The 27,470-nt window shown below is 41.9% G+C and overlaps 1 long non-coding RNA gene across 1 annotated transcript; it reads left to right on the forward strand.

Moving 5' to 3' along the window:
• On the forward strand, nt 1–27,198 carry LOC116443554. Its single transcript, XR_004239971.1, has 4 exons — nt 1–206; nt 14,043–14,194; nt 18,270–18,341; nt 20,230–27,198. It is a non-coding gene; the product is annotated as an uncharacterized LOC116443554 (long non-coding RNA).
• Nucleotides 27,199–27,470: the final 272 nt, after the last annotated feature.

Below are 27,470 nucleotides of genomic sequence, written 5' to 3' on the forward strand. Positions count from 1 at the left end.
CATGGAAAGAAGCTTAAATTTTCCCACTGAGTGTCAGTGAGTATAACTTTACCCCATACAGGCTGAAGGACCATGAGCTGCTATGCTGGGCAAAGATCAGCCACATGGGTCATCTGCTCTTTACCTACCCTTGATTATGTGAAGAACAAGACTGTGCACACACAGGGAGGATGGAACACACTGTCCAGACAGACACGCCTAAAAAGGTAAGTTCTGTGTTTCAGATGGGTCTCCAGCATCCCTGTAAGAAGAAAAGGTTCTTTTGGTCTGTTTCCAGTGTTTTCAGCAGCCAGGTAAACTCAGCTTCTGCAGGTTCCAGTGACAGCCTTGGTAAGAAATTACTGTGTGTGGCGAAAAAGCATCAGGGATTGTAAACGCTGCTGAATAAAATTGGTCATGGCACATTTGTTGTTTCTATGTGCTAAACTCTAGCAATATAGGAACATGCTAGCATTTGTGCCAGCATTGTATGGCAGTGGATAGTGTGCTCAGATCCCGGGATCTGGGTGATTTTCTTTTCAAAGTGACTGTATACCTGACCTCTATTCCAAAATATTTTAAATAGGAAGAAACTACCTGAGTCTTCTGACCTTCTACATGTCACAATGACCTTCTACATGTCTACATTGCCTCAGTGTGGGAAAGACATGAGCCTGTTAGAGCAGGTCCAGAGGAGGACCACAAAGATTATCAAGTGGCTGGAGCACCTCTGCTAGGAAGACAGGCTGAGAGAGTTAGTGTTGTTCAGTATGGAGAAGGGAAAGCTCCAGGGAGATGTGACAGCCCCTTCCAGTACCTAAAGGGGGCCTGCAAGAAAGATGGGTGAAAAACTTTAGCTGGGCCTGCTGCGATAGAACAGGGGGCAATGGTTTCAAACTGAAGGACGGTCGATTTAGACTAGCTACAAGGAACAAGTCTGTTACAATGAAGTTGATAAAACACTGGAACAGATTGCCCAGGAGGTGGTGGAAGCCCCATCTGTGGAAAAATTCATGGTCAGGTTGGATGGGGCTCTGAGCAACCTGACTAGTTGAAGATGTCCCTGTTCACTGCAGGGGGTTTGTATGAGATGACCTGAAAAGTTCCTTCCAACCTAAACCATTCTATGATTTTCTCTCTGTCCTACTGATGGCCAGGTGTCTCACAGAGTTCCGCTTCCTGTGAGGTGACATTTTAATATTTATACATTGTGCTGCTTACAGCCACAATAACACAACTCAGTTAAGACTTGGAGAAAACTGAAAAGGTTGCATGGATTTGTTTGGGAAATGTATCAGTGTCTGTAAAATCAGTGTGCTGTGGTTTTATGTTGATGCGTGATTTGGTGTTGGCTGGTTCAGACAGGTAAGGCTGAAGAAATTCCTCTTTGGACCTATAATCCAGTCCTTTAACAGAGGGCTCTCTGCTCCAGGGAGTGCAGTGATGTTTCAGACCATTGCTCAGACTCAGTATGAATGAGAGCAGATTAAAGAAACAGTTAGCATTAATACCCCTCAATTTAATCAGCGCAGAGTCACCCAGCTGTGTCTGGGCAACCATCACTTGCTCCCTGGAGGCCCAGTCCAGCACTAGGAGTACACATGCTTGTGTTTTGCCAAATAAACTTTGGTCTGTGCTTGCAAGGTGTCCTCCACAGGGATGCAAGTCTAAATCACATAGATGCAGAGAAAATGACTCCATGAGTGATTAGTTCAAATCTAAGGATTTATAAAGCAAGACATGGTGGTTTTTTTCACTTGAGGAAACATTCAGCATTTATTTGTTATTATGAACAAACACCAGCAGATTATAATTACTATTTTCTATTCCTATTACTGTGGCAATCGAAAACACTATAGAGCAAACCTGTCTTTGGCCCAAAGTGTTTACAAGCCAAGCATAACGCAAGAGATGGCAGATGAAAGTGATGGAGGTGTCAAACTTGTCTCAGAAGTGAAATTAATAAATAGATGCTTTATTTTAACTTTTTTGTTAAAATTTTTTTTTAAAGGAAATAAAATCCCAGGATTGAATGTAGTATTGCATCTGACCCAAAAGTGAGCTTGTTATAAGTGCCTGAAAAAATGGAAAGGAAATGAGGATCTGGATTTTTCACAGAGCTGTTATAAATCCCAGACAGATTGGTGTCTCTTTTATCCAATGACTCACAAATAGGCATCTTGTATCGAGACTGTTGGCTCCCAGAAGGAGAAGAGCACAAACAGACTATGAGGCTTTGTATAGTTTTAAGTTTGGGATAAGGGTGTTATTCTTAAGAGGGGCTGAAATCAGACATCCAGGTCATGCCAAAGAAGTTTTCATGCATCCTGTGTGCTAGTCCCTAGCATTTCTGCTACATTTGTGATGCATGCTCTGTAGAAAGAGGTATTTTGTGTAAGCTTCAAAGAACTGTTTTCTCTACTGCTGCCCTTTATCTTCACCTGTCAGTCATGCTGCTAACTGCAGGCAGAGGCTTGTTTAGCATACTGCAGAGATGTGTCCTTTTGTTCGGTTTACAGATTCTTCACCAAGGACCTGTTTGTTATTTGGCATTATTAAGCAGCCGATTTTGCAGGAGCCCATTTGAGCCATGGATTGTTTGCCAGCAGTTTGTAATAAGCCAAGAAAGAACAACAACATATAATCAAATCCATTATGACTACATTAAGATTACAGTAGAGAAAGGAAATTGAACAAACAAAAGTATTGCAAAAGTACAGCTAAGAACAATGAAGATATCTGAGCAATGTTGTAAACACTTATTACTACTTACATAAGGTCCACATGTCTGTGTACTCTCAAGCCTGAGACTGAACAGACTTTCCTTTTAAGGCTGTGCTCAGATAAGGTCAACTTCTGCTAATATGGAATCATATCAAATACAAATTTGTTTCTCAGCAGCTCTCTTAGAAATACTGAAGCCATTCCTTAAGTGGCCAAACTCTCCCTTCAGTTCTGACAACTTTTATTATTGGAGAAACAAGAGAAATGCAGGTAGGATGATAAAATCACAGAGGAATACATCAACCTTAGGGAAAATAAATATTTAATATAGACAAATTTAAAACTTAAAATAGTAAATACAAAACATAATGGATGTATTATATTTGTATAGTATTTAAGATGCCTTAATATAGATACATTTGTCAATGCAGAAAACAGGTAGTAAAGTAGGTGTAGTGTCAGCCCAGGCCTGAATGGTCACCTTCCTCTTGGTGTGGGGTGGGAATGGAAGGCAGAAAAAGTAAATACAGGCCACTAGCAGAGAGGAGGTAGAGCACCAGGCTCTACAGAAGGCGAATGGGAATAGTTTTGTAAGTCAAATGTGTTTTCCAGTTCTCCCTTATGTGACATTTGCTGTGGGAGAGGCGTTGGAGGTGGCTGACAACAGCAGCCGTCTGCCCTGCACACACCACACGCTGCTGGCTGGCCCACACGCTGCCAGCAGCTCTCACTTGCCACAGTGCTAACAGGAGGGGCACTTGCAGCAATATGCAAGGTCCAACCAGCCAGAGAGGCATGCTGGCTATGGAAAAGCATTGTTTTTAAGGGAATGGTCTCATGCAATAACTGTTATAAAAAGTCAGTCTCTCCCTGCCAGCATCATTTGATGAAAATTTTAATAGCAGACTTTGGATTATTTGGCCATTAAGTGGATTGAGACTTAGCTCAATCAGCTACTCTGCCATTAAGATCAGTGGCTTTCCTGGGATTGAATTTATCTAGAAAAGAATTATTCACTGTTTTCTCAGAAGGAAGGATTGTATTTCAGTATTTTGGTGGAGAAGACTGCTGAGGCATAACGAGAACACAGAGAAAGAAAATATATAGCATGCTGTGCAAATGATACAGTCCTCCTTTCTTCTCTGCATAATTCAGTCCTCGCCAGATTTTAGCAGACAGGCTGCACTCAGTTTGCCTTTCAGAAGCTGATGATTGGAAATGCCAGCTCTCCCCTATCTCCCTGCCATATGGGAAACCTGCACCTCCAAACACAGCAAATGATTCCCTCAGAATGGAGACTCTGAGTAGCTAGAAATCATTACTTTTCCCCCAGGTTTCCCCTCTGATCATTTTGTCATTTAGGCTTAGCATTGTAGCATTAAAACACGAACTAGCTGCAGGAAGTACAGGTAAAATAAGCTTATTGAGACTGAAGAGATGAGCTCTTTTGGTCAGTACATTTACACTGAAGTAAAGCTGGTGGGAAGCAGTCATGGATCTGTCCCACTAGGACAGATCTGGCTGTATCAGGGGCGGGGGGGAGAGACCATTCCTACCCTCTCTCAGCAGGGCTTTCTGCTCTCATGTAACTAGGCAGTAAAAATTAGTTGGAGGGGAATTCTTATTCTTCTTAGGCACAGCCCTCTTGATTAAAGCCAGCATGATCACTGCCTTCTGGGAATTAAGTCAGTGCCTTTGTAAATTAAATCATGGGGAGGGTTGTTGGTTCTCCAGCAGCTCAAGATCTGAAATGCCTTTCAGGCTTCACAGAAAGAAAACCACTGAGTTTTCTTCATACCCAGGGAATGGCGCAATTGTGACCTTTTTTTGCAGTGTAAACCCTGAGAAGATCAGCTAAGAGCATAGAGATGAGTTGCCTTGGAGAGAGGCTCTGTTGGTAAACTCTGCAAGGGGAGGGGAAAGTGGTCAGCAGTCTCATGGGTCAGCAGTTGGCCCCCCGAGGGAGGTGGTGGACTTTTGGCTATCTGCGACCCAAAGCCCTGCTTGGCCACACAAAATGTGTAGCCTGCACAAGCCCAACACAGCAGCATTAGCACCTGTCCAGTGTATGCTTGAGCCATTTTTAGTGTGGGTCTGAGCTCTATTCACCCATTAAGAAGTATCTGGGCACAAGTCCTCTGTGCAGAGCAGAGATGCAGGGACAGGATGAGTAAAGCACAGGGCTGTGCCATCCCCTACCTCTGTGTGATCAGGATATGAGCCACTGCCAAAGCTGTCATCACTTATCCCACGCCTGTGGGAAGCACTGGGTATCTGGTGTCTGGTAGGGTGCCTAGAGATAGCCAGCTTTACTGGCTGCAGAAGCACAGAGATGAGCTAAAGACATTATGACAAATGGGCACTGGAGATTACAGGGCTTCTGCTCATGCACTGGCCCACACTGCTGTGCTCTGTGACTCCTTTACCGTGTATTCAGATAATGTTTGTATTCTTGATGACCTATTAATTAGATTAAAAGCAGAGAGATAAAGCCTGCTGTATAGGATCAGGCCACTGAGGCATCTGTGCCAGTATCCTGCTCTGGGATCAGCTGCTCTGAAAAAAATGCTCACAAAACTCAGTAAGTGACATGTAAATGAGTAAACTTCTCCCTGGTCCTCTCTCACAGAGACTTTGTTTTAATTGAGCTTGGCTGCATTCAGAATTCCATTTTTTTAAGGGGGGAAGAATTTTCATGTAGCATTAAAAGAGCAGCTAACTAAGGAAACATTTTTATGATGAAAATCAATTTTTACTTATGTATGTTTATGTATTCTGTTATGAATACAAAAATACAGCATCCTCCTATAAGTATTTACTTCAACATATGCATATACACACACTAAATATTTGCTCAGTTTCCCCCATAATTTAATATGGAGATCTCTATCTAGTCTTTTCTTGGTATGCCCTCTCTTCCCCTCTGTCATATCACTTCAATAAAAAGCCAAAATCCACAGGAATATAATAATGCTGTAAAAACATCTGAAATGTGAAAAGACGTGAGAGAAAAGCAGTTTCCCTTACACAAAGCTGTGAGGGATAAAATGAAGGCTCATCAACTCTGTGTAAAGAAGCAGAGATTCAGGTCAGGTATAAACCTTTTCCAGTGCTAAAGCAGATCAGGTTGTGGAATTACCCACCTGAAAAGATCACTGAGTCACATCAAAGGAGTGATTGTGGAGCTGGAGGCTGTGGAAATTGCACTGGCATTAGGATGCAGTGCCAGAGCCCCACTAAGGCTGGCTCAGCTGCCTGACCCTGCCACCTCCACCTGGGGGTCCATTTTTATTTCATGCACAATTAAATGTGACTTTTGCCTTATCTGCATGTAACAAGCTTGTTGTGCAGCTCCTGGTGTCCCTAGAGTGAAGTTTCAGGCTATGGTAAGCGTATTCAGCCTCACACAGATGGGGAGAGAGATGACTCTGCCCCACCTCCCTGGGCTTTGCGCTGCCTGGGAGCCAAGGAAGGCAGGACAGCTCCCTTATGGGCAGGGCTGGCATCAGTGGAAGGTGAGACATGAGACCTCACCTGCAGCAGGTGAGACTTGAGACCAGCAGTGTCACACAGAGCTGTGCCTCATACCACTGCTGTTTGTGTTGACCACCAGCTAATGAGCTGGAGAGAGCAAATATCAGAGACATGTGGAAAACAGCTGGCTTGGTGTGGCTGTAAGCATATCAGGCACAAACACTGATCTGTCACTGCCATTTCCTGATGTCAGATTGACCAGTTCACCAGGTGCCAGCAGCCAGTGCCAGTGGGAGGAGAATTCTTGCTCCACCACCAGCAGCCAGACCTGCACTGGACTGGGGACAGTAAGTCTCTGTGCGTGCCAGCAGACAGTGCCAAGTACTTCACGTTTATGCACTACATGTTATAACCTATGCTCCTCTCTTACCGTAATTTCCTTCAAATGTTCTTTTTCTGCTGTGTCTTTCTCACTTCCACGACAGTACCATATTCCCAGTGACACTGGCAGGTGATCATCACTGAGATCATGGCAAAAAATGTCCCTGGTCATGGTAATGGTATATAGTCATGCTAAGTGAGCTGCAGTGTGATGTCTTTTACTTGCCTGGCATTTTTTCAAACAAACACTGACTTCACTGAATCACAAAATCACAGAGTGGGTCAGGTTGGAAAGGACCAAAGTGGGGTCATTTGGTCCAGCCTCCCTGGTCAGGTAGGGTTGTCCCAGAGCAGATGGCACAGGATTGTGTCCAGATGTTTCTTGTGTGTCTCCACTGAGAGAGACTCCACAACCTCTCTGGTCAACCTCTTTGAAACTTCACGGCCCCCTCCAATATTGGATCAGGATGCTCTTGGGTATCAGTGACAGACAGACTGTGTTACACGTAGCAGCTTTACACAGCAGCTTGGAAGCAGTTTGGAATTAAAAAAACCCAGCCCATGCTGAGTATATCTGTCATGGGGATGCACAAGGGCAGCGTGTACAGGTTCCTTCTGGGACCCAAGCTGGAAAGGATACTCTAACAGGTTATAGCCAGGCACCAGACAGGCTGCAATGAGAGAACTGTGTCTGAGTGCAGTTGGTGTCACTCCAAAACTAGCTGAAACTTGGCACTTCATCCTGGATACTCTCAATGACACTGTCCCATTCCCAGTGTAAGGCAGCACGGCTGATGCCCGTCCTAAGCAGGCTTTGAAAGCACAGGCAGGGAAGGGGGGGGGCGGGGGGGGGGGTGTGTTTGCAGGTCCCCAACCTCAGGATTTTCAGCCCTCATGCCTTGTAGCAGGATAATTGCAGCATCTTTACCTCTCTCTGGTACGTGCCTGAACTACTCCACTGGGCTCTGTGTGTGGATAATGAAATCTTTACTCATTTCCATAAATTGCAGAGAAAGTCTGGAACAATTGTGAGCTGGTCACCTGCCAAATATAACTGAAATGATGTAAGGTGAATTATATAAAATAAACAGTTAATTACAAAGGCACAGGAGAAAGGACTACTTAAAACTTTAAAATAACTGAACTGTTTTTAGACTGGTGGCAATGAACTTTTTCCAAACTAATGTCCCAAGGACTATGAATACTTAAGACAGAGGTCTTAAAGAACTCCTCCATTTTTCAAATCCATTAAGTGTTTTTCTACAGATGTGAACAGAAGGACAAGCCTTGCAGGTTGCCTACATCTGAAATGGAGGTTTGTGATGGAGGTAGTGGGTTCCTAATCTGTGTGTCAGGTTGCTTCAGGCTTGTTTTTGAGAGAGCCACCAATGTGTACACGGTGAACAAGGAGGGTGCAGAAGGCTGTAATCTTGGGTTTAGAGTTACCATGTGTTCTGTGCATTGCCAGGTGCTATCCTTCTGCTTAGGGATGTGTTGGTATTACTGTAGCTGGTCTCCCAGGCTGGACACTCTGCAGCTCTAATCCTGGAGAGATATCGCTGTTCAGCTCGTGTTGCATTTGCATGAACAATCATCATTATATCAAAAGAAGATAAATTGCTAGTTAGAAAATTATTTGGAGGGACTTTCAAAATAGTTTTCTGATAAGGAGGCTGTGCTAAAAACAAATACCTATTTACGTATATGCATAGTGTGAGGATTATCACATAAGGAAAGCAGGATATAATGCAGTTAAGTGTGTGTAATGCTTCTCCACACCTCTACATGCCACTGTGGGAATTAAGTTCCTTTCCCCTATAAACTCATCTCTGTTCTGGCAGGAGAGGGTCTGGAAGGCAGCTGCCAGTACTAAATGAATTGCACAACAACCATTGCCTACATCCCACTAGTCTGCAGAGACTTTCCATTTTCATATTTTCAGTTTTTCACTCCTATAAAGAAACACTTCAAAGCCCAAAGACAGTTGACTTTCCACAATCACAATCTCCCTTGGACATAGCTACATGCCTTTCCTATTTATCCTACCTTGTCTTAAGGAGAGTATCTCTTGCTGTTGAAGAGCAGGGCTGAGTCTGTCATTAATATCATTTACTAGAATCATGTGCTGTTCTCCTGCTAAAGAAAACCCAAAGTCACACAATCTCCTGGAAAACAAAAAGAATATTAAACATATTTATAGATCTCTCATCATTACTAATTATAGGCTGTTGCCTTCTGTTCAGACTCAAAAAAAAGCACGGTGTGCACAAACATTCAAGTGAAACAAGCATGCAGTATCTTGCATGCTTCTTTGGTTAAAAAGGTTGTTTTTAAAAGCTGAAACAAGTATATGTTTTGTGTGTGAATATGGAGCTGAACAAATATGGAGCAGAACAGTACATCGTAATTTCAACTGAGAATCCAACAAAGAACCCCCAGTCAGAATACTACCTGAATAAAATACCTCATTATACTATGCTTGAAAACACTTTCAGCACCTGTGCCTGCCAAGTTTTCCTGCATTTGATGAGTAATTAAATTATTCCCACCTTCCTGGAGATAGATTTGCAAGCCAAATAAATTACACGGACAAACAGGTAATTAGACAGCTAAACGTTGTCATTTACAATCGTATTTATTTAACCTACAATATTCAACTTACAGGTGACTGGACATTAGGAAGGGGGATGTGGACTCACAGGCTGTTTAAAAGCATGGGGTCCATGGTGCCTGACTAGGTCTAAATTGATGTAACAACTTTCCATTATATTTCCCTTATATTTCTTGCTGTCATGCTTTGCATCAGCTCCTTGCATGTCTCCCATTCTCATTAAGCAGTGACTGAATCACTTTCCCTGTTCCCTGCTATGTGGTTTTTCTGTTTCCCATTCTCTAGCCAAACCTCCTTCTTTTTTTCCTCCCCGTGATTTGAAAAATATCCCATCCATGTTGTTCTGTGCTGGAAGGTAAGTTTGGTTAGGAAGCCACAGGTCACAAAGCTTGGATAATTCACAAACAAATATATTTGCACTAAAGGTTAGACACTTGCATCATCCACTTTTCTAGCCTGAGGTGCCAGATAGCTAATATGTGCAGTAGCTAAATAGCAGCTTGATGTTTTTTTAAAGGTTGCATTGCTTTTAGTTTACCTGCATTATGCTGGGCATGGTGCTACTGGCATTTCATGACATCAGAGTTACCTTTATTCTGACAACAATACAGAAATACCCAGAAGCTACAACATGATATAAGCCCTTTAAGATGGTTATGCTTAAGGTAGCCTTACAGAAAAATGCAGATTTAACTTCTGTCAGAAAAATTAACTTTTCTGAGGGCTGTGGTATAAAAGTGAGCTCTCTCCTCATTCACTTCTACGTCTTACCAGTCATTTAGTTGTCTGAAAAACCATATGAGATAATCACAAGACTTTTATGTCATATTTTATTCAATCCTTTTTATTGAACTGAAATAAAACAATACAGAAGGTAGAACTTATTCAGTTGTATTCTAGAGGAGAAAAACACAGTTTCTCTCAGTGAGACACCCAGATGGATAAAGAAGAGAAGAAGCCCAACACACACCCTCACCCCGACTCTCACTCCTTAAAACACCAAATTAATAAAAGGGAAAGAGTCAGTGGGTAGGTGGGCATCTGTCTCATTTCTGTGCCTGTGGGAAAAAAAAAAAAAGAAAATTGTTCTTTTGACTCAAAATAATATCTGGTTCAGTAAAAATTTTGGATGTCAGAGCAATTACCAACAGACATTGATTCGAGCTAGCACTTTGAACCACATCTGAAAGACAGTTGAAGGCCTGGTAAATCTAATGAGTTGAACATTTCTATGCTTCCAAACTAAGCTCCTTTTATCCATGTAGCAGTGACATCTTCAGATTACACAAGTGGGACACTGCAATCTGTAGGGTTCAGGAAAGTTTTGCTGTATCAGGGCTTTCAGTTCATCCTTCCTGCTCCACAGATTATGGGTCATTTGAGAACCAAGAAGATCTGTGGAGATGAAGCAGAGAAATTTGGCATTAATGTGTCACTACACAAGAGAGAACAGTTGTTCATTTTGATTCTGTACAAAATCCCAGTGCAGATGATGAGAGCATTTCCTCCCCTGGAATTCACCAAGGCTTTTGGAAAGAAAATTACAGCAAAGGACACTACTGAACAAGATCAAACATGCAGTAGTCAAATGCCAATTTTGATAGAGATGGCAGATGGAGTGAGGTACTAATATGGGGGGTTTTAAATGCAAAATAGATTTAAAAATAAGCATTTTCCTAGCATCAGGATTTGAAAGTGAGGTTAAGAAAGAGCATCTAAAATTACATGAAGATGAGACTACAAGAAGATTTGCTCATTATTAGAGTTAGGTCAGGTAGCTGGACCTGGAAGAAAATTATAGGAAATGTTGACTGGTGCAGAAGTAGATTCTCCTGTGGGGGTCCTGTTGGCCAACAAGCTGAACACAAGTCCCCATTGTGCTGCTGCAGTCACAAAGGCAAATCGGATCCTGGGCTCCATGCTCAGGGACATTATGAGCAGAGACAGAGACATGATCATCCCACACCGTTCATTCATGAAGGAGAGCCTTTCAATATCTAAGGAAAGTTTATTTTGCTGTAGAATTGGAGAAGAGAATGATAAAGAAATGCACAGTCATAGCTGAAAATAGGTAAGAGAAAGGTTTAGGTTAGACACCAAGAGAAGTAGTACCAAGCATGTTGTATGACACTGCCCTGTGAAATAGTTCCTTACAAAATGTGGAAACAGGCAGTGCAAAGAAATCTAAAAGGGAAGAAAACCTTGAGAGTTAATACCAATAAATGTATCTGTCTGGTTATGCCTGTTTGGGTGCAGAGAGAGAAGACATGAGTGGTTCGTCCCGTCCCTTAACCTGTTGTCTGCTACCAACACTGTAAGAGGGATGCAGCCATCCTGCTGTACTGTGTGCCAGGTTAACCAGGGACAAGCTTAAGTCCATGAAGATCTCCCTTTAATGTTACTGGGAAGGTGTTTCCACTGGTGCTAGGGAACAGCTTGCTTTGCAATTCAACCCCATCTGTGAAGCTGTTGCTTGGATGTTAAATAAAAATATGTCACATTTATAAAAAAAATCAACTAGCTCCTTGTTTTCTATTTAGAGTAGTTTATATTGTCAGAATAGCACAAGGAATATACTGTCAGAAAGGGGAAGAAAATAGCCCATGAACCCTCAGGGTGTAAGTATATCACATTATCTCTTTTGGTAAATATACAATGGTTTATTCCTTGACAAGGAATATTCACTCACCTTCTTTTCTGCATATATTTTTTGTTGAGTGAGTGGGCAGGCTGTGATAAGGGGTACTTCATTTGACATTGCATGTATTTATGACCTACAAAACTTGATATAGACCAAAAAGAATGGGCAGGGGATGGAAACTGAGAGCTGGCTTAGCAGCTGAATATAGACCTAAGAGCCAAGAAATCCTCAGTACTAATTGTACTGCCACTACTGATTTATGGAGTGTCCTTGGGCACTGTTAAAACTTAGCAAGTGTTTTGAGGTGGAAGAGAGCTATGTGTTTCTATTAAGATGGTATAATGAGGCTTTAATTAGGGGAAAAATTGGCTACTTCTCTGCTGAGATGGAATAACTATTGTAGATGTGAATATATTAATACTCTACTGAAGCTGAAAAGGAAGCTACTGGTTCCTCTGACATGAAATCCTGAGAATGGACCATAGAACAGTTTCAGCATTACAATAGAGATTGTATATAGTTTTGTATGGGCCAGTGTTGCCATCAAAGGTAAATAGCTTAATTAACTTTAATTTATAATTAATTCTGATTGAAAAAATTGTTTTCATTCCAGTGCAATTCATATAAGCCAGTATGTACTCAAGACGGGTGGAAACTTGGCCCTATTTCCTTCCCACAGGGGCATTAAGCCAACTTTGACATTTTATACATTTTTAATTAAATCACTATGATCTTTGCAGGCCAGTGTATGTTCTGACAGTATTTTTTAGCTTGAAATTCAAAGGTAGATTATTTTAACAAATGTGCACAAAGATTAAAAAATGAATCCCTTCAGTATTGAGACAGCATTGTCTGTTATCTCTGTTTTGAGTAAAACAGATGGTTCATATTGCAAATGATGCATGAATAGGACTTCTCCAATGTGATGCAAATGGATCTGTGAAACTGGCATTGTATGGAGGAAAAGAGGCTGATGTTAGTAGAAACTTCTTGGACAAACATCAGTAATGAACATGTTCTTTGATTATGTTTCACAACCCGTTAAAAAGCAAAGCATGTTCAGAAAAAATAATCAGAGAGAAAGATGTCCTTTCAGAGACTGATAGTTTCAGGGACAATAAACCAGTCCGTGAGACAGCGCCTGGTGCTGCTGTTGATTCCCATTGTCACCTTTGGCAAGTACAGTCACTCAGTGTCTCTGGGTCAGCCTCTGTAACACGAGGGTTACAGCCTCCTGCTGTTTATTAGCCTTCTGATGCATTCAAACTGTGCATGTTTGGGGCAGACATTTTCCCCCAGTGGTTGGCACAACCACTGCACACTGCTCTATTCCAGAAATTGGATACAAGCAACAGTGTGATGGGAAAAATATTTCCCTGAGCTTGAATGACCTTCTATGTGCACTGGATTGTATGGAATAGATCTTATAACATAAAAAAGCCATTTCATTTGAGCAGAGTTTCTCTCCTCACTGTTCTCAACAAAGTATTTTCTTGAAATACCTCATTGCTACTTTAGGCAAATGAGGATCAGGTCTAAATTCCTCTTTAAGCTCCCAGTTTAGAACAGACCTTAATGAGCTTTCAGTCTGTTCCTACAACTGTCAATATACATGTTTCAGTGATTAAAATTAAATACATTCCCAGGCTGGTGATATGCTGACCAGATTTACATAATCTTTTCAATTACTGATTCTTCCAGATTTTGAGGAAAATCCTGATCTACCACAGCAAACCAGTAGGCAAAAATGGTTTGCATTATCCTTAATTATGGTATTGAAAGTGCCCAACAGCCTTGATTTAAAATGGAGCTTCCCAATCACCATGTCACCAGCTTCTCTATTTTTTGTGTTCTACTTCCTTGAGATATCACAGATGAGAGAACAGTGTTGTTTTTGGAAAATAGTTGAATGAGTTGAGCTGAAGGATGGGAAAAACATGCTCATAAGAAATAAGAACCCCAAAATTTTGCTTGTCCTCCTATTTGCACATCAGGATATCTTGCAGATTTTGATCACATGGGTTCATTTTCGTGTGTTTATTGCACCTATTCCACAGGCACCCCAACATGGTCATATGTGGTCTTGCTGTTAAGTGCCATAACTGATTGCCAATTACCCCTAGAAAACTTTCCAAATCACACTGTCAAAGAGCACTAAAACCTCCGTCTTTGCACAACTTCCCACTGGCTTGATGAATCTCAACCTTGTTTGCTCTGTGGCTCTTGATTCAGAGCACACAGGTGGAGAGACCCAAGATGGACGCTACCAGGAAGAAGCTGAGAGACCCTGGGAAAGAAAGGTGGTTTCCAGGATCACCAGTTGGGAAGGACAGAGAAGGCTGGGTCTGAGAAGGGATTGTGACAGAGCATGTGGAATAAGGCAGGTAAGGTAATTTGAAATTCTAAGAACAAACAAGCTTAGAATGCCATGAAAATTTGCCTTGTTGTAGTTGTTGAATTTTATGTACTCTGTCCTCTCCTTGCAGGGGTACCTAATTCCTGTATTAATTACAGTTTTTGTAGCATACTGGGTGCTCCTGTGCATATTTGCTTCAGAGCTCCCCAACCTGGAGGCCATGGCTGAGGTTCGCTCCTTGCCTAATAGAAAAGTCAGATCTTAAAGGGGTCTATCTGGCCACTGTAGCAAGTGATGCAGGCAGCCCTCATAAAATGAAATGTTCAATATTCTGTGTGTAGAATCACATCCATTTTCACAACTTCTGGAATGATTCCCCTGACTTTTCAGGGCTCTTTAGCCTAAATGCCCTGTGAAGCCTGTGTACAACTAACAGTTGCTGCTTTTTTTCCTGGAGTGAGAAGAGAACGTACATTTTTGCATCCATTTGTGTGGCTTCTGGGACTTTTTCTGCTTTTAACATTCTCTGGCAATGCCTCATCCTGAGTCTGCCTTTGGCGGCAGCCACTGCACTGAGGGGCCATGCAGGCAGAATAAATAACAAGGCAGTGCTGAGAGGCTTTCCTTGATACAAATTGCTGTAGGCTGGGAAGAGAGGGCATACTTTGTTAGCAAAGAAAAGGCTCCCATGGCTGCTGTAGGAAACTGATCCATTATTGTCACTCTCTGTTCTGGGAAGGGACAGAAGAACTTTTTGATTTTCTTTGCTTTCTGCTGTATAGTCTGCCACAGCAGCCAGCATTAGCAAAACCAGATCCATGCTCATCTGTTCAAAATATCACTGTTGTTTCTGAATACTGATTATTCAGGCAAACTGCAAGGCTGAGGTATGAGAGGTTCAAAAGCAGGGCAACAAATTGTACTGAAGTGGCAATGACACGAAAAATGGAGGCAGGGTACGAGAAATCCACTTAAGGGATCTGGAAAAACTGTGGAAACAAAAGGACTGTGGCTGAAAAACAGCTGTTAGATGAAGAAAGCTTTTACTCAGCACTTGTTAGACCACGTCTAGAGTACTGTGTCCAGCTTTGTCCCCTGCAACACAAGAAAGGCACCGATGACCCAGAGCAAGTTCATCAGAGAGCGTCCAAGATGATCAGGGCAGGAGCACTTGCCTTGTGAGGAGAGGCTGAGAGAGGTGGGCTTCTTCCATCAGGGGATACAATGGCTTTGGAATGACTTAACAGCAGTTGCCTGGTGAGTACAAGGAGGTCACTGAAAAGATGGAACCAAGCTGTTCATATTTGGGCATGACAGGTGGTCCACAGACAGCTGGATTTTCACTAGATTTAAGGAGAAAGTTTTTCACTGCAAGGACAGTCAGGCAGCAAATCATCCTTCCCAGGGAAGCTGTGCAGTCAGTCTCCACTCTGGGAGGATTTTCAAGACCCAGCTGGATAAACCCTCAAGCAACGTGGTCTGAAGCTTACCTTGCTTTACACAGGGGTTTGAGCCAGAGACCTCCTGACCCTTCCCACCTGAGTTACTCTGTGATCCTGGCTACCAACCCCTCCATCCCACTAAATATAATGGCTGCTCTGCACAGCTCACTACACCTCAGTTGTCACCCAAAACTAACAGCCACTACATGAACTCTTAACCACAAGAAAAAAATGCTCAAGCCTCCAAGCTCCAGGATCCTTGCAATATTTTTATTTTCTTAGGAGACAAACCTAAAATGTTGACCTCAATGTCTTCAGTAGAGTTACAGCAGGTCAGGGCTGCAGAGAGCATGAAGATGGTTTCAACTCAGAAACTTGTTCCCAACTTGTGTTATATTAAGCCTGAAATCTCCTGCTCTCAGGCCATTGGTCCTCTTAAGGGTAAATTAGTGTTGTGTGCTCTACCTGGCTTAGGCGTCCAGCAAAGTCAAAGATTGGGGTACCAGGAGAAGTTTAAGATGTTATTTTCTTCCAGACTGTGACAGAGGAAATGGTGTTAATCTTCTTTTCATGCCCTCTGGGTTGCTGTTATTATACAGGTATAATTGTTCTCTGCTTTAAACCTCCTAATGTAAGTAAAGAAGTAAATGTAAACCACAGGGCTGGTGCTTTGTAACAGTGTTAGAAAGGGGTAAACCACAACTACCAGTTAGAACTTAGCACTGTAGAAAACACATGAAGGAAAGTAAAGAAATTACAGAAAAAAAGGTCTGCCAGGTTTAGCACAAGAAGGACTCTTGGAGTCAGAGTACAAACAAATGAAGTTATAAAAGACCACCTTTGCAAAGTGAAAATAGGACTGTTCGTAACTTCAATAGACAAAAAAAGAAAGAAGTTGACAATAGATATTAATATTCTGTATTTGGAGAAAAGCAGGTGATAAGCCTATGCCGCTTCAAATGTTTTCCAGTCCACTGGAAAGTAAGAAAAATTCTAGCATGTCTTTAAGAGGAATGTTTGTACATCATCAGACCTGAGTAACTTGCATCAAAATATACAGCCAATTGCTTCAATCCTTTGGTGATAGTACAGTAAAAAGATAAAAATGGGTTAATATGGGCAATCACCTTTCCATCCTGATTTATTCCCTTGCAAAATAAGAGAAAAATTAACAAGATTTAATTAACGAAGATGTAAATAGAGGTAAAATGTGTGAATACCATTTCATGACAGTTAATATGATGCTGTTAAAAAAAAAAATCTTGTCAATACAGCCTGATTTTACTATGAATTATGTGTTTGGCTGATAAACACTGTCATATAGACATAAAAAATTTCTATGGTTTAATGTGTACTATTTGCTGGCATAGGATAATCTGAGTTTTTAAAAAATGAGCAACTGCATGGCAAGGTTGCAAAAATGAGCAATTAGTGTCAATAAAGCTTGGATAAGATGAATTTAGAACTCTCTAAATGGCAGATTGCAAAGCTGTTGCTAACATGAAATTTTCTCTGAATGAGTATGTTTCTAGTGGCATCCCATGGTGGTATGTACTAGAAACAGTGTTGACCAACCAATTTCATCAGTGATCTGGAATTAAATGCAGCTTTCCTGTAATTTAAAACAAATCTCTTAATATCACATGTGCTGCTGGAATAGAAATTACGATAAGGACATGATAACTATATGAAATGATGTAGGGAGTTTAGGTGTAGGGAGTGTAATTAAACAGAGCTTTTTAATATGGCTGAGTTACACAGGCCGTAGGCTGTATCTGCAGAGCTGGGGAAGGAGCAATGGTGAGAAGAGTCTCAGAGTTGCCAGAGGGAAAGCAGAATCCCCCTGTGATGCTCTGGCAATACAAGCAAATGTAATGCCCAGCTACATAAACATGAGATAAACAAGTAGGAGCAGGGAAGTGATTTCACTGGAACTGAATTATTGCATGAAGCTCTGATGCAGGCATCTTGAAAAACATTTTGGAAAATGAAAATGTGCAGACATGATTGGAAGCCTGATGAGTATGAGAAAATGGTTTATTCGTAGAGGGTTTGAGCTATTTATTGTGAAGTGGCTTGATAGCAGCTGAAGTAGGGAAAAAAGAAAGGTAGGGCACAGTGAATACTTAATCTATTGAGAAGAGTTCAGCAAGAAACAAGAACAGGGGTTATCAAGTTCAAATTTTGGAAGCCAGAAAGGGTTGTAGGACAAGAAGACCCACCATTTTTTTAACACTGGGGTATGAATCTTTGAAACAAATTTTTAAAAAGGGATGGTGAATCTGTTTCTGATTTTCATCTCTGTTAAGAAGAAAATGCCTTGAAAAATAGGTTTTAGTCAGACAGAAGTCGCTTGGTGTGGTAGAAGAAAAACTCCTTAAGCATTAAGTTGATTAAACAGACAAGAGTCACTCTGAGATCTTCCCTCCTGTTACCACTTGGGTCTCTTGGAGATGTCCAATGCATGGGCATGTGAGGGTGATTTTATACTTGAGATCATGTTTTTGGTTTACCTATAGGGTTTACCCCCACCTGTGGGGATGTCTGTGCTCTAACAACACTGGTCATACTCACCCTTTTTGTTGCATGTTGAATCGGTTATCACAGTTATCACAGTATTCTTTTTCTGAACTGAGAAGAGCTGTCTGTGTCTGTCCCCAGGTTCCCTCCAGGCAGGGAAGAAACACCAGGAAAACATCCTGCAAACAGAACTTTGTTTTCTGAAACTTTCAAGTAAGAAACAATTTGTGAAAGAGGTGTGAGCCATTGTGTTTTCTCCCTGGAAGGATGCCTTTCCATATTATTGAGATTGGCCTTATTACAGCAGTCTCCAGCTTGCAGGAATGTTATGTATGTACTCAATAATAGCAAACATCAATGAAATGAGCCTTTAGAGTCCCTTACTGTGCTTGACTCACCTTTATTGATGCAGTGGGGTGCAAACTGCATTTCCAGTAGCAGTAGCTGATGGAGCTCACAACCAGACAGAGGAAACTGCCTGTGACTGGGGAGAGCAAATTTAAACTGCTCCCGAGTGCCCCAAAATAACCTCTCAAGCAGTCATGATTACAAGAGGGAAGGCAGAGCTGGCTCCGCTACAGACATCACCTAGCCAAAGTGCTCTTCTGGAGTGGCACTTCATCTGCCTGGGTAAAGCAGGGGTGGGAATCACTCACCTGAATGTAGGTCACCTGGGCTGAATGGTGACCAGGGGAGGCCAGGACTGAATGGGCATCAAAGTGTGATTCAGCCCACCCTAAAATAGACATCTAAATTAAGGCTCCACAGAAGTGTCTTCTCTCTTTCTTGGCTGCACAGGGAGTTTTCTAAGTGGCTCAGCTACAGACTGCTCTGCTGCAGATGTCTGCCTTCATTAACTTTTAGGGTCTTGCAACCAACTCAATTTCTGCCACCTGTCAGCACTGGGAAAAGGCCCTCATGGGCCACAGTCACACTTGTGGTGTACATGAAAAGGAGCAGATGTGTTTTCATTGTGTTTCACATGCACAGAATACACATTCACACTGGCTGATGAGCAAGCAGTGCAGAGAGGCAGTCCAGGCTCTGTTCATCCAGTCTTTGTTAGCAATCTTTGGATATTGCTTATAAATGAGTGAAAGTGATTTCTCAGTTTTTTCCCTGCTCATTACAAATGAGGACTGATCCAACATTGATATCAAAAGGTGACAGGCTCATTCCACATACCGAGGGCAAACCAAAAAAGCCAGTTTGAACTTTGCACCAGTGACACATGGAAAATATGGTGGCGCAGTTTTTCTGTGTCTTCTGATTATAAACTACAATCCGAAGTTAAGGTGGGGCTGTCACATTTCCAGAACAAAAGTGTCGCCAGTGGCATTATCAGAGGGCTGCAGGAGGAGCAATGGGCTGGGTCCTGTTGCAGCTCAGTGCTAGGAGGTGAAAACAGCATCAATGGAAAATTTGCACAGAGCTCTGGGACTTCCTTCCTGTGTGCTGTGGGATGCAGTGCTGGCTTTGAAAGCTGTAAAATTAATCAAGTGATTTGAAAGCCTCTCATTATTTCGTTCACTGGGAAAAATATCGTCTCCATCAGAGATGGACTGTGAAGCAGTGTAAGAGAAGCAAAGCTTAGTTCAAGATTCCTGGCATTTTTGGGAGTTGGATAGAATTTTACTTGTGTGAGATTATTTCCCTGCAAATGGAAGACTGTAGTTACAATGTGATGGAAAAGAGGAGAGGAATTTGCAGTAGACTAACAGAGAATAATCTGATACCAAAGAGAAGCCTCTGACTCGTTGATTTACACAGTTCAAATAAATTAGAAACTGCCCAGTAAGCCTCTTAAAATGCCAACAATGTTTGAAATAGGCTAACAAGTGGCCATGTGAAAAAATGGCACTGTAGGTGACATCAGAAGCTGTTATTTGAGCAACTTCAAAAAACCCAGATGGCCATGAAGTTTTACATAAAAGAGGACCTTAGATTCCTATGCATGTAACACATGGCCTAAATTAAATATTTTTATCTTTCCAATATGTGTCTTCTGCCTTTCATTGTGGTTCTTGCTTTCACCTCTTGTCTAAGACCAAATTAAGAGTCAATAGTAAATATCTTTTTTCTGTTCTCACATGTCACATAGGCCAGAAGATGCTGAGTGAGCACTGTGCTTAAAAACACCTTCAGAGACTAGACACAGAAGACGTGTGATGGAAAGAGGAAAGAACCCAAGGACGTGCATTATTTCTGCAGTGAAACAAAGCCTGCAATAGCAGTAGCAGAGGGAAGCATCCTGGTGGTAGTATCAAATAAAAAGGGACAAATATGTATGGCAAGCACAGTATGTCTCAACCCACACTCTGTGAAGACCAAGTCAGCAGGCAAAGGAGGGAACACACAGGCAAATCAGCAGTGACATGCAGGATCTGTTCCAGTGGAAGTTGATGTTGGCCTGGGCCTTGTTACATGCAAGCACAACTGATTAATCAAAACTGCACTATTGTGAACTGTGGAGATTGCTAATGCAACCAAGGTGAATGGCCTTTACCATTTGTGTTTATTCCCAAATGCATTTGCTGGAGCCAAGATGATGCTTGTGCATCTACAACACTGCTTCCCTTTGTACTGGAATTGTTTTCCTCCGAGTTCATGTTCCCAAAGCCCTGCTCTGCCATTTGCTTCAGTGTTCTTCTCTCTCCCCCAAGTTTTGCAGTATCATTGCTCTGACATCCCCAGCATGATCATACTCGACATTATCCTGTCTGTCTTTTCTTCCTGACAGCCACTCGCAGGAAATTCTCATATGAAGGAGGATTTGTGAAGAGACCGTTGTCTCTGTGTGTTGCCTCTGACTTGTTCCCTTTTTGCAGTTCCTGTCATAGCTCCCTACTGCTCAGTCTCAGCTCTCTGATGAATCTAATCTGTTTCCCCCTGCTCCTTGACTGAAGGTACCTTCAGAGCTGTTACTCAGTGCATAGCAAGGGGGACAGCTTTATCTTATTACTCTCTTTTAAAAGCAATAGCTTTGTGCAGAATGTTTTCTTTCTTTGGGGTTGGACTAGATGATCTCCAGAGATTTCTTCTAACCCTAACAATTCTGTGATTCTGTGTTTCTTCCCTTTTAAGTCACTCCTTCCTTTGCAATTTGAGGTGGGCTCTTTATTTCTCAGCTCAGATTTGGACCCTGGGGTTTGGACATTTCTGTCACATTTCACTCAGTCACCAAACTCACCTGCTTTAATCTGGAAAATGGATTCCCTACATTGGTCAAATTCAGTAAATGCCTTTCATGTGACTATATGTGTGTGTCCATTCACATTGAGGTATGAGCTTGAAGGCAGCAGTCAGAGGATTCAGCAACCTGCCCCCACATCTCTCTCTTTTCACCACAAGGCTTCATAAAGTCCCACATTCTTCTACAGACCTACTCCTTGCCTGTGGTTTCTTTCAGGTCAGCTGGACTGTGTGTCCAGCTCCTCCATTTAAAACCAATTTGTTCTGTCCCAGAGTTTGTTAGCATGAGTCAAATAAACTCCTTCAATACCTTCTTCAGACTATTTCTCATTGAAGACATCTCTTTTTTCCCTTCTAAAAAGGAGATGTTACAAATACATTTTCACCTCCTAATACCATAGCCCTTGCTTGGCAACTGCTTCCTCAGAGTCAGTGGAATTTCCCAGTGTGGATGTGAAGGACCAACCACACTCCTCAGTGTCATATGGCTCCCAGCCAAGATGTGCAAGTTCCCCTCCCGGCTCTGCTAGAATGCTGATTCATTCATTACAGAGAGCTTGGAGCTGAACAGCAAGGGGCAAAAAACCTGCTTAGTGAGGTGCTCTGTGAACACATTTTTCCCTGCAATGAAGTGGAGGAGACACTGAAATGTGAAATGATCCTCACCACTGCTACTAGGGACCACAGTGTAGTTGGACTTTATTTTTAGCTCTTTACCTCTTTTTCTGGCCATTTATTATTTATCTCACATCTTGAGAGAGGTCACTCTTGCTCATCACTCTATTAACTTTCAGGTAGTCAAAGACTTCAGCTCATGCCTTTCCCTGCTTCGATTAGGTATGGTCCATTAAGCCTGACTACTGCTGGCAGACTCCCAAAGTTTCATTTGCTAGAAAATAACCTTAATGCCCATTATTTTATCCCCAAGGTACTTCAGGTTTCCAGATAGCTTTCAAATTTCAGTTTAGGAGGCATAAATAAGCCAGTTGATTAATTACAAGAGGTAGTTTAATTCATCAGATTCCATTTTTCAGCTGCTAAGTAAGAGGAAGCCTCCTCATCTGCCAAAAGGGTGCCTGTTGGCTCATGTGGATACTTTGTATGGGAGCAGGCTGCCCTCACTTTGAAATTCCTGTTAACAAAGAGGAAAGATTTCTAACTAATTTGAGGAAACAATGAAGAATGAGGCTACCACCCCCACTGCCCTTGCTCATAGTTCTTCACCTCTGCATCCTGGATGACCATGCAATAAACTCAGCGTGCTTTTCACATATTGCTCTTCATTTCTTTCTATTCATTTTGATGGAAGCTAACAAAACCTCATCATCAAACAAGCACAGAGATCATCCTCACTAAAGGGAGGTTGGGAAAGCCTGTCTCCTGCTTGCCATGAAGGCACACTCACTTACAGCTACACCAGTGATTCCCAGGATCTGTGTTGTTTCCCCTGCTGCCTTTGCAATGGTGTCTCACCCCAAGGCTGCTCAACCTTCCCACAGTTGTGGCAAGTTCAGCCTAACCATGGCATTAGAAAAGAGCATCATAGGAACCCTTCAGTGTCTTCCAGGTTTGTGTCAGAGGTGCCAGGGTCCTTATCTCTCCCTCCTAACTTGGGTCTTCATGACTCCTGTTAGTACTGACTTCATGGGGCTGGGACACCCTTCCCTTCCACACAGGAATGCTATCTTTGCTGGTGCAGTCTGTGTCTGCTGCCTTTCCTACATCTCACTAGCAAATGGCCCCCTCTCTTAAGGCAACCCCAACCCCGGACTGAGAGATACAGAAGGAGAAGGGAGGACTAGGCCTACAAAAGGTTTCTCTGTGGCACCTCCCTAAGAGCATCCTATTAATTTCAGCAACTTCTTCCAGAATTTCCCCATAGACAGAAGTTTTTAGTTGACTTGTAAGAACATAATTTTTTCACTAAGTGAAATTGGTCTTGCTACCAGAAGCAGAGGCAAATGACGTCTGTTAATTCCTATCCCCGCATAACTCCCTAGTGGTTAAAAGCTCTGAATGCAGAAAACAGCGGGGAAGGGGGCAGGGCAACTAAGTGATGCCACAAAAAATGAAAGCTATCTTGAAACAGAAAATTAGAGTATAATTGAAAGCAGCTGCACTTTTTAGTTTAATGCCCATCCTAGATACAAAATGAAAACAGTAGCTACAATTGTAATGAAATAAGGGCTTAAAACAGTCCTAACTAAGAGTGAGACTTCACATCACAGACCTGGTTGTCTGCTGGCTTCTGGAGGAAGAAATGAGGATCACTTGGCACTTGCCAATGTCATATCCTGACATTTCTAAAAAAATCTAGTAACATACAGTTCAAAGACTACAATAGCTACAAAAGATGACTGAAAATGCTATGAATGACCAAAAGTTGAAAGTTGGAGGTCTCAGAATAGATTAATGGTCTATGCATAATAGTGAGACATACATAGAAAAATCAAGTACCTGAAAATAAATGAAGTAAATAAAATTCTAAATCAAAGAAGAGATTGCAGTAAAACACATTATCCTCTCCACCACCCCACCATGCTCTGCTGACAAAAATGTCTGAAACCCATGCACAGTAAAAAAATGCTCTGTCCTCTAAAGCAAGGTAATAAGCTAGACGTGGAAGACCATGGCAATGAAGACACTGCATCCATATTTCAAGTGTTTTCATGACTGATGATGACAGATTCTTTCCTGGCTGTGAGTGGTATAAGAAGGATCTAATTTTCTTTGGCTTTTCTCAGGCATACAGAAAATAAGGCAATGAAGCACTGATAATATGGTTTGGCAAGTGACTTCTCAGAGTATTCAGTAGGACAGATCTTTAGCTTGCATATATCAGCATAACATCATTGCCTTTATATTAGTTTAACATCTGCCCCAGGTTATTAATGGTACTGTTGCTGTTCTTTCTTAATGGACATTCATACATATCCTAACAAAGAATCCCCAAAAGAGCTGTGTTAAAATCAATGGAGCAAAACAATTTACCCCATAGTGGAAAGAAATATTGGAATGCTATTCAAGGGCTCCAAAACAATGCGAGTAATTCAGCCTGGGATTTGTTTGAAAGAAAAATGAAGATTCAGGGCATGGTTTAATTTATTTCTGCCAGGATATGGCTGCCCATTCTTGTACCTCTAGCCTCTATGCTTGCGTGCTTCTGTCTACTAAACTAAATCCAGTCCTAGTATGCAAAATCACTCCCCAGTACAAGGATTGCCTAAATTAGATTAACCATCACTGGGCAACCATGTGTCTAATCCTTTACCTGGATTCTTCTATTGATCATAACTGTTTCTTTGTTCGGTATTCTGTCCGAATATATTCTAAATATAAAATGTAATGTTTGGTGGTGACATATGAGGAATGGCTGGGGGGAGAGTGGGGGTTGTCTTACTTCTCAGTCAGCAACTATGAGCTCGACATATTCCTGCCCATCTTACTGCCTCTCTTTGGACCCAAGAGTATTTCCTCCCACAGGCACAGAAACCTGTACATTTGGAAGCCATAGCAATAGGAATAAAGCCTTTTATAGTTTCTTTGGGTATTGAAGCTTGCCTCAAAGGTCCACATCTGTCTCTCCTGCTTATTACCTACTTAACTATTGGCTGTTCTTGGCTCTTCTGTCCTTCAGTCCACTAGCAATTCATCTGCTCTTAATGAGGTGTCAAAAAAGATTGATAATGCCTCTGTAATTATCTCTGCCTGCTCTTTAAGAACATTTGGGTGAGACTATCTGTCCCTGCTCATATGTGAGCATTTAGTTTGTCACCATAATTTTCTTTGTTCTTTTTCACCAGCCCAAACAACTGCTTCCTTAATTGTTTTCTGACTTTCTCACCAGCTGAATCAAAAGTACAGCTCAAAATGCAAAGCAACAAATTCTGTACTTGCACATACCTTGCTTGTGAAGTCTCACCGAGATAAAGTGCAAGATACAAATCAGAGCACATGTTAGCCTTAGAGAAATGTGCTCTTGTATTCTTCAATCTATTCCTTCTGGCTAATATGTTTGAATCCCAAATTGCCTTTGATTCCTGTGCTTTCATCTGCTGTGCCAGTCTGGGGGCCAAGTTTCTGTATTAGAAGACAGATTCTACTCTTTGATGGGGGGTAGCCTCTGAAGGCTTTTGGTTGAACTCCATGCCCAAAGCAGATGGTAAAGTCAGTTTTACAATCCGGGACCTTAATTTGGCATGGATGGATGCTCTAGAGCACCTATATTGTAATGAAAAGATAAAGGTGCTTTTGAGGTACACAGGGACATTTCATCAATTTATTCAGATTATGGTGCCTTGAAAAACATCATTACAAATTAAGACAGAGGCATGACCAGGACTGATAAAGCCTGTTTTCACTGAAAAATGAGTGTAACATAAATGTTGATGTATAGGATATCAGGAAATGTATTGTGAATTTTGTCTTTTTAGGAAAGATTCAGTGCATTCAAACAAACACAAATTAATTTCCTTCAGGTACCCTTGATTGTAGGTAAGAACCATATGACTGCACCATTTTTTTCACTGTTTTTTTAGCAGTGAAAAATAACTGAAAAATTTAATGCATTGAAACTGAACAGCAAAAGGTACATGACATAATTTTAAAAGCATCAGGTCCAGTTTTTAGAAACTCATTAGAATTCTTTCTACAGACTTTGCAGAAGCACCCAACCAATATATATTTCAAGGCATGTATAGTGGGCTCTTCATCCTGGTATTAGAGAGGAGGCTTCACTGAGCATATTTACTGGATACTCCTCAAGTAGGGTGGTCTCATCCAATCTTAGACATCTAAAGCAAAGACATTTATAACAATAAGTCTCCCTCCAGTCAATGGAAAAAACTTAGGCATCACCTTCAGAAGAGGAGGAATTTTGCTCTAAAGAGTGTCTTTTTCTCCCACTTGGGAGATAACTCCACTTTGGCCAAAGGATCCATTCAGAGTCTTCTTCCTCTGCATTCTCTTGGATTTGATGAAAAATCTGGGCTGGTCATACAGGTTTCTCCACGGTTGTTTCAGAAATCTGCTTAGGGTCAGAAGAGAGATTTGGACAAGAGACTAATGGTTATGGGTTTTATTGCCTTACTTGTGGAATAGGAGAGTTTCTACTGGTACAAGATGGGAGCACAGCTGCCATTCTGAAACGGAATCACTGCTACAGCATGTCCTGCTGTTTTTTCTGGCACAAGCCTAATGAAATGTGCACTAAAGTTTATTACACTGATACTCTGTTCCTTTTAAGATCTTTTTTTTGCAGTTCTGATGGAGCGCTATGAAGAAGGTCTACAGTTTCACTGGCATCATTATTTTTTTATTAAGTTCACCCACATCACACTGTAATTTGGTTTCCTGATTTGGAAATCCTGAAGGTTCTCAGTATTCTTTCAACCTATCCATCACATTAATGTCCGTACCAAACACGTCCTCTCCAGCCACTGGCACAGATCATTACGCACCCTGCACTTCCGCCCTAGGCAAGTCCTGTTCTATCCCAATCCAGTTATCCTGGCACAGATGGATTTTGCAGCCATTCTAACTACCCAGTCAGTTAGAAGAAATGATCTAATGTTGGCACCAATGAGAATTTTGTACATACCACTTTTTGTCCCCAAACTGGAGAAAGCACACCAAACTACCATTGCTGGCTGGGAGGATGCCGTCCTGAAAACAGGATGCTGCTATGTGCATTGCTCTGCATAAGCAGCAGGACCTGCTCAAAGTGATCAGCTTCCAGTTTGGGTAATTTCTGTGATCAGAGTGATGAGCTCTGTACAGTTATCCATGATGGAAATATAAACACATATATACTATGTCGGGGTCCCTTCCCCCCTGCCATGTGGTCCTGGGAGAGGGGCCCTGGGCGGGAGGCACGGGGTTTCCCTGCCCCTGGTCAGCCTCGTTCCCCATTGGTTGTTTTGTGTTCCCCTGCGTGGGCAAGGACCCTCGGGTCCTGTGATTGCCGCAGTTCCTCAGCAGAGCTCCGGCCATGTGGCTGGAGAAATAAACATCTCTGAAACATCTACCAAGAATCGCTCCGTATAGATTTCTTTTCCACAGGCCTCGTTGTCTTATACACGTGTTGCAGTATCCCCACTGTAACAATACTAAGCACTGAAAAGGAGTGTTTAGACTCTTTTTCAGCACATC

This window comes from Corvus moneduloides, chromosome 1 (genome assembly GCF_009650955.1).
Source record: "Corvus moneduloides isolate bCorMon1 chromosome 1, bCorMon1.pri, whole genome shotgun sequence".
NCBI classification, from domain to species: domain Eukaryota; kingdom Metazoa; phylum Chordata; class Aves; order Passeriformes; family Corvidae; genus Corvus; species Corvus moneduloides.